Source organism: Triticum aestivum, chromosome 6A, assembly GCF_018294505.1.
Source record: "Triticum aestivum cultivar Chinese Spring chromosome 6A, IWGSC CS RefSeq v2.1, whole genome shotgun sequence".
Lineage (NCBI taxonomy): Eukaryota > Viridiplantae > Streptophyta > Magnoliopsida > Poales > Poaceae > Triticum > Triticum aestivum.
The window spans coordinates 339,616,732-339,632,096 of NC_057809.1; positions in this window are offsets into that span (position 1 = coordinate 339,616,732).

Here is a 15,365-nt window from a genome sequence, read left to right on the forward strand (position 1 = left end):
ATTTAGGAGAGTCCAAATGAGGTATGGTTTTCGGCCACTCGATCGTGATCGAACGCTCTAGACGATGGAGAGTGTTTTGGGCCAAATTGGAAGGGTGTTGGGCTGCAACACACACGAGGCCTTCTCGGTCCCTCGGTTAACCGTTGGAGTATCAAATGAAGTCCAAATGACACGAATCTTGAGAGGCGGTCTACCGGTAGTAAACCAAGGCCGCTTGGCAAGTCTCGGTCCAATCCGGAAATGTTTAACCCCCACACACGAAAAGAGGTAGAAAGGACCATCGGAGGAGATAGGAGCGCCGGAATGCAAAACGGACAATGGGGAAAATGCTCGGATGCATGAGACGGACACGTATGCAAATGCAATGCACATGATGACATGATATGAGATGCATGACAATGACAACAACACACGAAGACAAAAACCCGAACCCGAGGAAATAAAATAACTTAGCGCCGGAAACGGCAAGAGTTGGGATACATATAAGGTAAATTACATCCGGGGTCTTACAACACTCCACCACTCCGAAAGGATTTCATCCCGAGATCTAGGACTGGAAAAATGTCGGGTACTCAGAACGGAGGTGATCCTCGCGTTCCCAGGTGGCTTCACGGTCGGAATGGTGTGACCACTTGACTTTGAGGAATTTGATTGACTTATTGCGAGTCTTGCGTTCAGTCTCTTCAAGAATAGAAACTGGGTGCTCATGATAAGAAAGGTATTCTTGGAGATCAATGTCTTCGAAGTTGACGGTGCAGTCAGGAGTCTTGAAGCACTTGCGGAGCTGAGAGACATGGAACACATCGTGCACATTTGCAAAGTTTGAAGGAAGCTCGAGTTGATAGGCGAGATCGCCTCTCTTGCTGACGATCTTGAAAGGACCCACGTATCTAGGGGCAAGCTTCCCTTTGATACCGAAGCGACGAGTACCTTTCATTGGAGAGACGCGGAGGTAAACATGGTCTCCGATTTTGAAAGCCAAATCACGATGCTTACTATCATAGTAGCTCTTCTGGCGCGATTGCGCTGCTTTGAGGTTATCACGAATGACTTTGCACATCTCCTCTGCCTCTGTGATCAAGTCATTTCCAAGAAGTTGACGTTCACCGGTCTTTGACCAGTTAAGAGGAGTACGTCACTTCCTGCCATAGAGAATTTCGAATGGGGCCTTGCCTGAACTTGCTTGAAAACTGTTGTTGTAGGAGAATTCGGCATATGGAAGACAATCTTCCCACTTCATACCGAAGGAGATAACGCAAGCCCTAAGCATATCTTCGAGAATCTGATTGACATGCTTGACTTGACCGCTAGTTTGAGGATGGAAAGCTGTGCTGAAGCGGATGTTGGTGCCCATGGCCTTCTAAAAAGAATCCCAAAACTTGGAGGTAAAGATGCTGCCATGGTCTGAAGAGATCAACTGAGGAATGCCGTGCAGAGAGATAATCTGGGAGGTATATAGCTCCGCCAATTGAGCTGCAGTGATAGACTCTTTGATAGGTAGGAAATGAGACACTTTAGTGAGTTTGTCGATGACAACGAATATAGCATCATTACCACGCTTGGACTTTGGAAACCTAGTCCATATCAATGTGGTCAAACTTCCATTCTGAAATGGCAAGAGGTTGGAGGAGACCAGCTGGTCGTTGGTGTTCTGCCTTCACTCTTCTGCAGACATCACATTCATTCACGAACTGAGCAATCTCGCGCTTCATTCGAGTCCACCAATAAGCCTGCTTGAGGTCCTGGTACATCTTCGTACTCCCAGGGTGGATGGAGAGGAGTGAATTGTGAGCCTTGTTCATAATAACTTTACGAAGGTCACCTTTGGGCACAACAATATGATCCTCGAAGAAGAGAGTATCCTTGTCATCAAGGCGATAGCACTTGTACTTGGGTTGACTCTTGGCAATCCCAATCTTCACCTTCTTCACCATAGCATCAAGAAGTTGAGCCTCGCGAATCTGATCTTCCAAAGTAGGAGAGACTTGAAGGTTGGCGAGGAAACCTTGAGGAACAACTTGCAGATTGAGTTTGCGGAAAGCTTCACAAAGCTCGGGTTGGTAAGGCTTGATAATCAGACTGTTGCAGTAAGCCTTCCTGCTCAAAGCATCAGCAATCACATTGGCCTTGCCTGGAGTATACTCGATACTCGGATTATACTCTTGAATCATTTCGACCCAACGAGTCTGCCTGATGTTGAGATTAGGCTGAGTGAAGATGTACTTGAGACTCTTGTGGTCAGTGAAGATGTCCACTTTTCTTCCCAATAAGAGATGTCTCCAAGTCAAAAGAGCATGCACAACTGCCGCCAACTCGAGGTCATGAGTGGGGTAGTTCTTCTTGTTGGGCTTCAACTGGCGAGAGGTATAAGCCACAACTTTCTTCTCTTGCATCAACACTGCACCAAGACCTTGAAGAGAGGCATCGCAGAAGACCTCGAACGGTTTGGATTCATCAGGAGGAGTCAGAACTGGAGGAGTGACCAATTTCTCTTTCAAAGTGTTGAAAGCGATGTCACATTCCGGAGACCAAACGTACTTGACGTGTTTCTGGAGAAGGTTTGAAAGAGGTTTCGTGATCTTTGAAAAGTTCTCAACGAACCTTCGACAGTAGCTTGCGAGACAAAGGAAGCTGCGGAGTTTCTTCACGTTCTGAGGTGGTTCCCAATTCACAATTGCAGACACCTTCTCAGGATTCACCGATATGCCCTTGGCAGAGATGATATGCCCAAGATAGAGAACCTCATCGAGCCAAAACTCGCACTTTGAGAACTTGGCGTAGAACTGATGTTCCCTGAGCTTATCGAGCACGAAACGCAAGTGCTTGGCATGATCTTCCTTGTTCTTCGAAAAGACCAGAATATCGTCGAGATAGACCAAAACGAAGTCATTTGTGTAGGCGTTGAAGATGAAGTTCATCATGCAAGAGAAAGTTGGAGGAGCGTTGACGAGACCAAAAGACATGACAGTGTATTCATATGAACCATAACTTGTTATGAAAGCCGTCTTGGGAATATCTTGCTCACGGATTCGAATCTGGTGATAGCCCATACGGAGATCAAGCTTGGAGAATACTTGAGCACCTTTGAGTTGTTCAAACAGCTCATTGATGTTGGGAAGTGGGTACTTGTTCTTGATAGTCTTCTTGTTCAATGGACGGTAGTCAACACAAAGTCGGTCCGTTCCATCCTTCTTCTTCACAAAAAGAACTCCACAACCCCACGGAGAAGAACTAGGTCGGATGAGACCCATTCACTCTTGAATATCGAGTTGCTTCTTCAGCTCCTTTAGCTCTTCAGGTCCAAGCTTGTAAGGACGTTTGCAAACAGGTTCCGTGCCAGGCTCAAGATCGATGATGAATTCAACTGGCCGGTGCGGAGGCATTCCTGGAAGCTCTTCTGGAAAGACGTCTTGATATTCGCAAACGACTGGAATTTGAGAGATGGCATTCAGTTCACCCTTCTCATTGAGAGAAAAAAGACGGATGGTATCATCACGAGCGGCAAAGACAATTACATCCTTAGACGAATGAGTCAATTGAATCTCCCTGGCAGCACAATCAAGCTGAGCCTTGTGCTTAGAAAGCCAATCCATTCTGAGAATAAGATCAATATCCGAGTTACCAAGGACCATTGGAGAAGAAAGAAACTTGTAGTCGCCCAAAGTGATAGTAACATCTGGAACCTCCAGACTTGCACTCAAACGTTTGCCAGGAGAAATGATATCCATTTGTTTGCCCAAATGAGAAGAAACGAATTCATTCTTGGCAAAAATGGCTTTGACATGAAACAATGCGATGCACCAGTATCAAAAAGTACTTTTGCAGGAACATTGTTAACAGGAAGGTTACCCATGATGACATCTGACGAGTCATCTACCTGAGCTGCATTCATCAAGTTGACCTTGGCGTGCTTGGGGTTATGCTTGACCACAGCTGTACTTGCCGATCTCACAGGAGGAGGAGGAGGGAGACGCCTCTGATTGAAGCATTTGTTGGCATAGTGACCCTTCTGTTGGCACTTGTTGCATGTGACCTCTGAAAGCGGGCGGTGATACGGAGCACTCGATCTTGGAGCTTGAGACGAAGTCTTGTTCTGAAAGCCAGGGTTGGGTGGGTGGGACGATCCACTGCCACCTTTGCTCTTCTGCTGATAAGGCTGACGGAACGGAGGAGGGGGAAGCCAATACTTCTGCTTCTTAACCACTTGAGTTGAGGAAGAAGGAGTAGCATCTCTGACTCGCTTCCTGGAAGCATCGCACTTCAGTTGAGCAGTCTCTTTCTTCAATGCCATGTTGTAAAACTCATCGTACCTCATGGGCTCAAAGAGAACAAGAGCTAGCTGGATTTCTTCTCTGAGACCACCCCTGAACTGGTATATCATGCTCTTCTCGTCAGGGACGTCTTGCTTAGCAAAACGGGTGAGCTTCTGAAACATCTTGTTGTACTCATAGACAGACATAGAGCCTTGCTTCAGGTTGCGGAATTCCTCACGCTTACTTTCAACCACGCTCTGAGGAATATGATGAGCTTTGAAGTCTTGACGGAATTCATCCCAGGTAATCACACGGCCTCCTCTAGAATCTTTGTACTGCTGAAACCATTCTGCAGCTTGGTCTTTGAGTTGGAAGGAAGCGAACTTGACAAAGTCCTCAGGCCTGACGTTACTGCACTCGAAATGCTTGCATAAGTCCACGAGCCAATCATCAACATCAGTTGCCTCAACACAATTGCTGAAGGTCCTTGGATGGTTAGCAAGGAACTGGTTGAGTGTAGCAAAGTGATTATGATTGTTGCCCTGGTTCCCTTGGTTGCGCTCTTGAAGAAGTTGCATGATCAGTTGTGTGTTTGCACTGGTAGCGGCCATCACAGCTTGCCATGCCTCCAGAGGTGGAGGTGGCGGTGGAGGATCAGGATTCGGAGTCGTGCGTGTTGGAGGATCCATCCTGAACAGGTTGACATCCATTAGCATATTGACAGATAAATATTGAAGCTGAACCAAACGGGTTGAAATTGCAACATATAGTCTTCACATCCGAACAGAATGAACGAATGCATTCCAATTGAAATGGTCACATATCCATAAATTGAGAAGCCACTTAGAATTGATGTAGAAGAAAAACAACAACAAGGTACGGAACAAGAACGAATACTCGGTAAGGATCCCCCAATCTCAAACCAAATATCCGTGGAAGAAGAACTAGAGCTACAAGAATTCCCACCTATGAAACTCCCGAACCTTTCCGGTTATGCAATCAAGTGTTGGGGATATAGGGGAAGCATAATATCTCACCCAAATCTAGCAAATCCTACATCCAGCTGTATCCATCCTTCAACACATAACCGAGAAAAACTTCGGAAATCGTCTACCTCAACCTTCGAAAAGCATCCGTTATACAAGTTATGGCAATACTCCCGAACTCCCGCCCCAGTATTGGGTGGCATCGAGGTTATCTCACCAACAACTGCATAAAAGAGATTTTCAATGTCGGCAAAACTAAACTCAGGTATTCCAGAACTGCAACGATAAAATTGTGACGACAACACCTCGGAACTCAACTCCCCGGGACACTGCCACAACCCCTAAATGACAGGAGGCACCAAGAACAATGTTCTCGTCACAAATCGATCGGAACGATTCCAAGATACCCGCGTGATCCTAAAAAAAGTTAGTGAAATTTGAGAAGAGAAGAGTCAAAACTCTACGTCAGGATGCCTTACCAGAGCGATGAAGGGACTGGGGAGTAAAAAGAATTCCTAAGCTCTCCGATATATAATTCCTAAATGACTCAAAACATTTTTCTAGACTCAACAACGCCAGCTAATTCGATCAAGCAGGGGGGCTCCTAAGGTCGGGGAAGGCTCTGATACCAATTTGTAATGCCCTCGATGCGGCTATATCTCCTACGTGTCGAAGCACGACTTAGAGGCATAACCGCATTGAAAGCAATGTCGCAAGTAAGGTAATCTTCACAACAACCCATGTAAAATAGATAATAGGGGAAAAAGGTACATAGTTAGCTTACACTCGTCACATCACACAAATACATAAATAACATTACAATCATCCAATACACTCATGGTCCGACTACGGTACCAAAATAAAAGATCAACCCCAACATGCGACACGGTCCCGATCGCCCCAACTGGGCACCACTACTGATCATCAGGGAAAGACACATAGTAACGACATGAGTCTTCGTCGAACTCCCACTTGAGCTCAAGCGCATCATCTGGAACGGTATCGTCGGTCCCTGCATCTGGTTTGGAAGTAATCTGTGAGTCACGGGGACTTAGCAATCTCGCACCCTCGCGATCAAGACTATTTAAGCTTATAGGTAAGGCAAGGTAATATGTGGAGCTGCAGCAAGCGACTAGCATATATGGTGGCTAACCTATTCGCAAAAGAGAGCGAGAAGAGAAGGCAAAGCACGAACGAAGAACTATAGAACAACCTACGGCAAACATTACTCCAACACCGTGTTCACTTCCCGGACTCCGCCGAGAAGAGACCATCACGGCAACACACTCAATTGATTCATTTTAATAAAGTTAGGTTTCAAGTTATCTACAACCGGACGTTAACAAATTCCCACCTGCCCATAACCACGGGCACGACTTTCGAAAGTTCAAATCCCTGCAGGGGAGTCCCAACTTAGCCCATCACAAGCTCTCACGGTCAACGAAGGATATTCCTTCTCCCGAGACATTCCGATCAGACTCGGTATTCCGGTTCTACAAGACAACTTCGACAATGGTAAAACAAGTCCAGCAACACCGCCCGAATGTGCCGACAAATCCCGATAGGAGCTGCACATATCTCGTTCTCAGGGCACACTCGGATAGGTCAAGCTACGAGTAAAACCAACCCTCGAGTTTCCCCGAGGTGGCCCCGCAGGCTGCCCGGTTCGGACCAACACTCAGAGGAGCACTGGCCTAGGGGGGTTTAAATAAAGATGACCCTCGGGCTCCGGAAACCCAAGGGAAAAAGAGGCTAGGTGGAAAATGGTAAAACCAAGGTTGGGTATTGCTGGAGGAGTTTTATTCAAGGCGAACTGTCAAGGGGTTCCCATTATCACCCAACCGCGTAAGGAACGCAAAATCCGGGAACATAACACCGATATGACGGAAACTAGGCCGGCAAGAGTGGAACAAAACACTAGGCAAAAGGCCGAGCCTTCCACCCTTTACGAAGTATATAGGTGCATTAAGATAAACAAGATAATATGGTGATATCCCAACAATAAACAAAGTTCCAACAAGGAACGATCTCCAATCTTTACCTGCAACTAGCAACGCTATAAGAGGGGCTGAGCAAAGCGGTAACATAGCCTATCAACGGTTTGCTAGGACATGGTGGGTTAGAGGTTTGACATGGCAATTTGGGAGGCATGATAAGCAAGTGGTAGGCATCATAGCATAGGCATAGCAAAAGAGCGAGCATCTAGCAAGCAAAGATAGAAGTGATTTCGAGGGTATGATCATCTTGCCTGCAAAGTAGTCAGAGTTGACTTGATCCTCGTAAGCAAACTCAGTGGGCTCCTCGTTAGCGAACTCATCTCCCGGCTCTACCCAAACAATACAAACAAGCAAAAGGAACACAATCAACCACGTGCAAAGCTCGAACAACATGATGCAAACATGGTATGCTATGCGGGATGCGATATGTGATGCATATGCAAGATTTGACAAAGAATGATTGAACCTGGCCTCAACATGGAAATCCAATAGTGCCACTGGAAAGGTGAGGTGATTTCGGTTGAAATCAATATAAAGATCACCGGAATCAGATGCACGGTTTGGAAATGGCAAGCAAAACAAATATGGCACCGGTCTGCGATAAACAGCAAGTAGCCATCTAAATGCGTCAAGTTAAATATGCTACACCACTCAAACATGACAACACAATACATGGCAGGGATCCACTCATGATGCTTGACAAAAGATGAACAAGGAGCTATGGCTAATTCATCCATTAACAGGTTCAAACAAGCATGGCAAAAGTGCAAATGATAACAGGTTTCACACTTAGTGAAATTAACACAAGTCTGGAATTTAACAACAGGTAGCACACTTTGGAGCATGAAAACTATATGTTACAGGAACTTAACATGACAAAGCAAGGCATGGCATGAAGCTACGCAAAGCACTTAACAAAAGTCCCTTAGTGACCTTGAGCCAAAAGGGATCAGAAAATACAATTGCAAGCATGTGAACATGGCAAAAACATAATCAGGTTACAGACTTAGTGAAAAACTGGAGCATGCAAATCTGTTAACGAGTAGGCATGTTCACGAGATCGATGCACTCACTATAGAGCATGGCATGACAAACTAAGCATACACCCATTAAGAATACATATCATAGAAGTTAGACATGGCAAGAACAACAATATAGCATGCACGGAGCAACAACAACATTCTAGGCAAAATCGCTAACAAGTCAATAATCTGCCAGGATTCACGACATAGAAAAAGTAGAGCTCGATTGACTCAAGCTAGGGTGCTCCATAATTGCAGACAAAGACATGGATGGATAGAGCACCACAATATTAACAAATCATCCTTACTAATCATCCTCAAAAGAGGCACGGATCACTAGGAAACAACATGAACATATGGCATATTGACAAAATCAGGACAAGGACTTAAAGAAATTATAGGTTCCTGAAATCAGCATTAACGAATGCACTACTTTGCAAGCTTGTGCTAGTCACCACACATGTCACAAAAATACATGGTAAGCACCTTTGTAAAGATAGCATGGCATTAACAAAACACATGTAGAACTCAGGAGCATATTATGCACACATTAAACATGGCAAAAATGACAAATAGCTATTTGATGCAGCAGATCTGACAATTATCTCATATAGCCCTTTTTCAACAGCATTTCGGGCATCAAGATGAGCTCAAATGAAAATGATGCAATGAGATGAAATAATGTACTCTCTGAGGCGAACATTTTGATATGCTACACGCTCAAATCGGGGCTACGGATGCAGAGTTACGACATGATGAAGTATGCTAAAAAAATATGCAAAACTAGGACAAAAACGAGGTCAACCCTAATAATCCGAATCTGGATCTGAGGCGCGATTTCCGAGGTTCGACGGGGGGGCTCGCTGGAGTACTGTAGTCGGCCAGAGTGGGAAGGACTTGCCGGATCCGGCGACGGAGAGCTCGCCGGTGGCTGGAGTTGACGGAGGCGGCGACGAGGCGGACGTCGGCGGCGAGGTAGCCGCGGTGGGGGCGGCGAGGAGCGGCCGGCGCGGGACGGAGCTCGGCTCCGGCCGGCGAGGTGCGTGGTGGAGGCGGCCGGCGCACGGGACGACGATGGCGGCGCGGCGAGAGCCTCTCGGGCGCGGGCGGCGCTCGGGAGGAGGAGGCGGGGCCCGGTCGCGGGGGCGGAGAGGCGGGCCTTGGCGGCGGCGGTGGGACGAGTGCCACGTGGCGGCTCGCCAATGCCTGTGGGGCGGCGGCGCGAAACGTCTGCCGCGGACCGGACGTGTCCGGCGCGCGGATGGAGCGGGGCTAGGGTTTGGGGGTGAATTGATCCAGGAATTTTGGGGGAGATGCCTATTTATACATAGGAGGAGCTAGGAGAGTTCAAATGAGGTGCGGTTTTCGGCCACGCGATCGTGATCGAACGCTCTAGATAATGGAGAGGGTTTCGGTGGGTTTTGGGCCAAATTGGAAGGGTGTTGGGCTGCAACACACACGAGGCCTTCTCGGTCCCTCGGTTAACCGTTGGAGTATCAAACGAAGTCCAAATGACACGAAACTTGACAGGCGGTCTAACGGTAGTAAACCAAGGCCGCTTGGCAAGTCTCGGTCCAATCCGGAAATGTTTAACCTCCACACATGAAAAGAGGTAGAAAGGACCATCGGAGGAGATAGGAGCGCCGGAATGCAAAACGGACAACGGGGAAAATGCTCGGATGCATGAGACGGACACGTTTGCAAATGCAATGCACATAATGACATGATATGAGATGCATGACAACGACAACAACACACGAAGACAAAAACCCGAACTCGAGGAAATAAAATAACTTAGCGCCGGAAACGGCAAGAGTTGGGATACATATAAGGTAAATTACATCCGGGGTGTTACAGCTATCTTGGCATTTGGAAGGGGGCTCGGATCTTCAAGAGTTTTAGAGTCTTCGTTAACATCTAGCAATCATTATGGACTTTCTGCGAAAAAATTAGTGTTGTTCTTTGTGGCGGTGACATGGAGACGGAGAATTTTATATTCTTGCAAAGCTGATTATTCGGATATGATGAGTTTATGTTATTGTGTCATGTTGCTACTGTTGGTTTGATTTTTTGGAGAGTTGAAATCTTTTCACAACATTATGGTGAAGTTTTTTTTTTGGTTAGGCGGCCTACACTTCTAGGGAATCATCCGCAGCCTAAGGATGTTCATCGCTCATGGCTTACCATCTTTTGATGGCCGACTCAAAGTGCTTTCAGAAACCTTTATTTGAAATCAAGGTCATGCAGGCAAATGAGTAGCAGTAGCGTTGATCTAGTCTGATTGCAGTCTCTTTACTGAAGTCTTGGTGGTATTTCATCTTGCAAAGTTTGGGAACACGGAGAAGATGTCTCCAAGAAATTTTATTGTAGTTTTTAGTTGTGAGAGTTACTTTATAATTTCTTGGATCTTGGATTAGAAGGAATGTACCCATGAAGGTTCTTAGTATGAATAAAGTTACATGGGCTTTTTCTAAATGCGATGACAATCCACCAATGATTTTTGTATCGTTTCCCCTTCACAAATTGATTTCTGTATTTATTGGTAACGAGACCATGATGACAGAATTTGGCTAAACCAGAGATGGAGTACCTTTGATAACCCCCGGTTAGCATCGACTAAACAAAAAAAAAGACTTTTGGTTAGGGAAATTACCAAATTCCGTAACACAAGTACATGGACTCGTCAAACAACAATAACTTAATAATATTGAAATATAAGTTAACCCTCTTGTACAAATCCATCGACCTGAAAATACTCGCTGGCTGCATTTTCTAAATCTCATTGTGATGTCGATGCTTGTTTTAAAATAACTTCACGCTGAACCATTAATCCCCTCACAAGAAACAAGTTGAACCAATTAAAATATATTGGAGGATGGATTCTAGTCCACGGGACGGGGAGAGTAGGAATCTTCTTGTGTTAGTAGCCAGATATGACCAAGTGTTCACTGTTATTGGCTACTTCCATTAATTAACCTTCATGGTTTAAGTTTGATTATAGAGGTTTTGCAGCAAACTAAGAGTGAAATCGACATTGGACGTGTGTTTGCGCATGTTACCTGGCACGAAGTCCTCTCGTGGTGCAGACTGCCGATTGCACCCCCGGACGGCCAGACCGAGCTCTTCGAATGGTGGCCCGCTTGCACGCTCGCCGCTCCGTCATTCTTCCATAAAGGCTTCGCTTCTTTGGTCATCATAACAGCCTGGGCCATCTGGAAGCACCGGAACAACATCATCTTTGATGGCCTGCAACCTTCCAATGACGACCTCCTAGCTACGATCAAGGACGAGGCTCGACGCTGGGCTAGATCCGGCACCCAAGGATTAGATAGGATCCTCCCTGTAACCTGACCTCTGTACCTTGGGGCTGAGCAACCCCCTCTCTCTGGCTCACCGGTCGCCCTAATGCCGCCTCCCAGTGTACGGCTTTTAGGGTTACCAACAATGTAGTCTCTCCTTCTTCTATCAATGGAATGATACGCCACAGTGCGTATTCGCGAAAAAAAATCGGCATTGGATGGAAGGTAAAGAATGAGCTAAATTAAATGTTGTTTCGATGTGTACATCACGCTTTTGAAATTATAGCCAGAAAGGTCTACCGGAAGTAAATCTCATTTCTGATCTAACAGTTGCATCTGATTGTAACTTTGTAAACAATTCTATCAGTGCCCCGTAAAGAAAAGTAATCAATTCTATCAATATATATTCTTTATCACTTCTTGTAGGTATATCTACACAATGCGTCATTTGTGAAATAAGTTAGATTTCATTATTTTTGGTCCACAAAGTTTACTCATCGTTATCATTCATCCTAATATTTGGATACCATAGATACTAAACATCAAACACATGCCATTACCGTACTCAAGTCGTGGGTTTTGGTATATTTGAGATAAAATCGCAAATGCATGCTCGAACCCTTTTGAGCTAGGTACCCATTAGGTTCTCTTGAACACGGCTTGTTAACCATTAGTCACTAGAGATTGAGCTTCAGAAGGTTAAAAGGAGAGAGGAAATATTGTGTCTTTAATTCTGAATGAGGTTCACCAACCTAGCAGCCATCAAAACCAGACTTGTTTTCAAGATTTGCTTACCTTTTGTTTATAACATAAATCTATATATGTCTTTCACTGCATCCAACTTTTTTTGTGCGAAAATAAACAGTTGTATTATAAAAGTTTACCAGAAGTACAAAGCAACTCACACATAAAACAATTAATTCACGATTTCGAGACCACCGAACGACCACTATTGTCGCCATAACGATCCGCCGACACGCTGTTGTAGCCGCTCCCCTAACAGAGCTGGCTTGACCTTCTCGATGACAGCCGGGAAGTCTTCATGTACGTGCACCTAAGGACCAGGGCCCTGCAGCCGTAGTTGTCGCCATTGAATCCTTACATAGATTTGAAACACATGAAACCAAATCTCCTTACAGAAATCAAAATATTCATTTCAAAAAGTATTCTTTTGGGGCACAAAGGGCTATTTAATCGTGGACAACGAAACCCCGCCCTCTTTTTTCTCAGCGAAAAAAACCTACCTTTGGTCATGCAAGAAATATGTCATCATCAACTTGTGGATTAGTACAATGCAGAAGAAAAAGAACTTATAGATTAGTAGAGTTTATAAAACAAAGAACACATCAATTAATATCATATAGCTCCATGATTGAAAGCCACTGTAACATTCAATGACATGATTTAATCGATAAGAAACTAATGCAGCCTCTTGTCTCATAGACACTTTGATAAGCCAACCTCGCTACGAAATCAAATCCATAAATTTCTTGTAAGCTACATTCTACCCTTTTGCGCCTCACAAAGGGCAAAAATACGACGCATGAATTACAGCAACTATTTTTTTATAAACGCATTGTTTGACGTGATGCAGTTAGGTTTCTACGACACTGAATATATCTTCTGGATATATTTGTAGTTGCAATGAACGATCGATCTAGCTAGAGCATTAAAATTGATTTCTTCAACGGTGCTCGGTTACACGGACTGCATTGAGTCGTCTACAGAACCCGGGAGTTAGTTAATCATATCTGCCAACACCCACAATACCACCAATTTGATGGTTCCCCGTAGGGTGACATACCCCGTGTAGATTCTTCTAGTACGTGAAGTGTTTCCGGCGTAACATATATATTAATCCTGGTTACTGCACTGATAATTGAGCGGCAGCTTATATATTCAGAGAAACCTTTGCGGCCGTCCAGTGGCTGTTCCTTCTTACGTCACACCATCTCAAGTAGGGTGTTATCTTATTGCGTCCAAGTTGTCCTTTTGAATCTGGAAGAATCCGTCGCTCCCAATAGGTCAGACCAAAGCTAATAATTGTGCAGCCAGTTAATTAATCCGGATACTAACAAATTGCATGCGCCAAGCGTGGCCTTCATGTACGAGTGAGGGGGTGTTTGTTTCCCGCGATTTTTTTGTGTAGAGACTAAAAAAAATCTTTTTTAGAGACTTTTTTACCAAACGAGGGGGATTTTTTAGAGACTAAACTAGGCATTTTGGACTAAATGAAGAAGACTCTCAAGGAGAGTCTTTTTTAGACTTTTTGGGACTTTTTCAACAACGCCCCTCTATGCACCCATTGGTCCGTCATCCCATGTTGTTGTTTGATTGTTATTTTTCTATATACTAGGGGCAACATGGTCATTTAATAACCTCTAGCAAGGGACTAGGGACTTTTTAGTCTCTGGAAACAAACAGGGAAGGACTTTTTAGGGACTAGAGACTTTTTAATTAAGACTAGAAAAAGTCCTAGAACTAGAGAACCAAACACCACCTAAACATTTAGTCTGTTTGGCTTCTTCTGCTGGGTGCCTTACAATCTGAAGAAATCGAACAGAGAAACCCTCACTTGTTATACTTTTGGTACTATACCTTGTGCATTATATATTCTCTGATTTTTCACTACTCCCTCTGCATGGAAATATAATTGGCACGGGAATTTAGGTTATCAATATAACTAGTAAAATATACTCTCTCTCCGTCCCATAATATAAGAACGTTTTTTATACTAGTGTAGTGTCAAAAACACTGTTATATTATGAGACGGAGGGAGTACATAGTATGCCACAAAAATATATATTTAGAAAATTCGTTCAACGACAAATTTAAAAAATATTTTTTATGACATACAATGCATTTTCGCTAATGAAATCGAAAATCTATTTCCCCCTCAAAGAAAAACCCTAAAAACCAATACGGATGTAGTATGTTTGTGAAGATATATGGTCGACTTACTTATCAAGAATCACCCTGTCATTTAATTTCATTTACTTCTCTCATTAGCATCGCATTGACATTTGGAAGCACATCTCTAGCTTACTTGTGAACCTTAAAAGGACACTGTTTATGGTACTTCAAGACACCATGTCATGCGTTGTTAAAAGAAAGAGTATTATCATAAACACATACTTGTATGCATAAGTTAGAGTTTAGCTTGGCCTCGATTTCAGAAGTCAACAAACTAGTCAATTTTCGACCAGTCGATCCTAGCATATAGTTGGGCCCTAGAGCCCAGGATTGGGGCATAAAAAATCGACTTCCCAACCTACATAGGCTTTGATAAGTTGGGTCTGGGGGCTGAATAGTATTCGTCCTTTCGAGTTTTCCAACGCGTGAGGAAGAAAAACGACCAACTTTGAAAACTTGTCCTAGCACACATGCGAGTGGGCCGCTGGCCAGCCGCCTCACTACCCTCTGCCCCTCCCCCGTTCCTCTGGTGCCTCTCCTCTCGCCCCTCCTCAAAACTCCTTGCGACCACACCCGTTTCCCCCAATGCGCGACGCCGAGGATGACAAGGACCGTGGTCTCGGGCAGCAGCTCGCTAACCCGAATGACTGCTGCTAGTATCTTTGGACACAGGTAATTCATATTTGTAAAACATAAATATTGGATTGAACATTTCAACTGAACTATTTGTAAATTGGTAAGCATGATCACCCCGTAGGGTTGCGTGGTGTATATATAGCAGGCAAGTCATGGCGTAAAAGTGCTAGACGAACGCATGGATATGTCCGATTATAGGAGATTGAGATACAAGAGGTTTACGTCTGGAAGGGTAGATGATCAGAAGTTAACATGATTC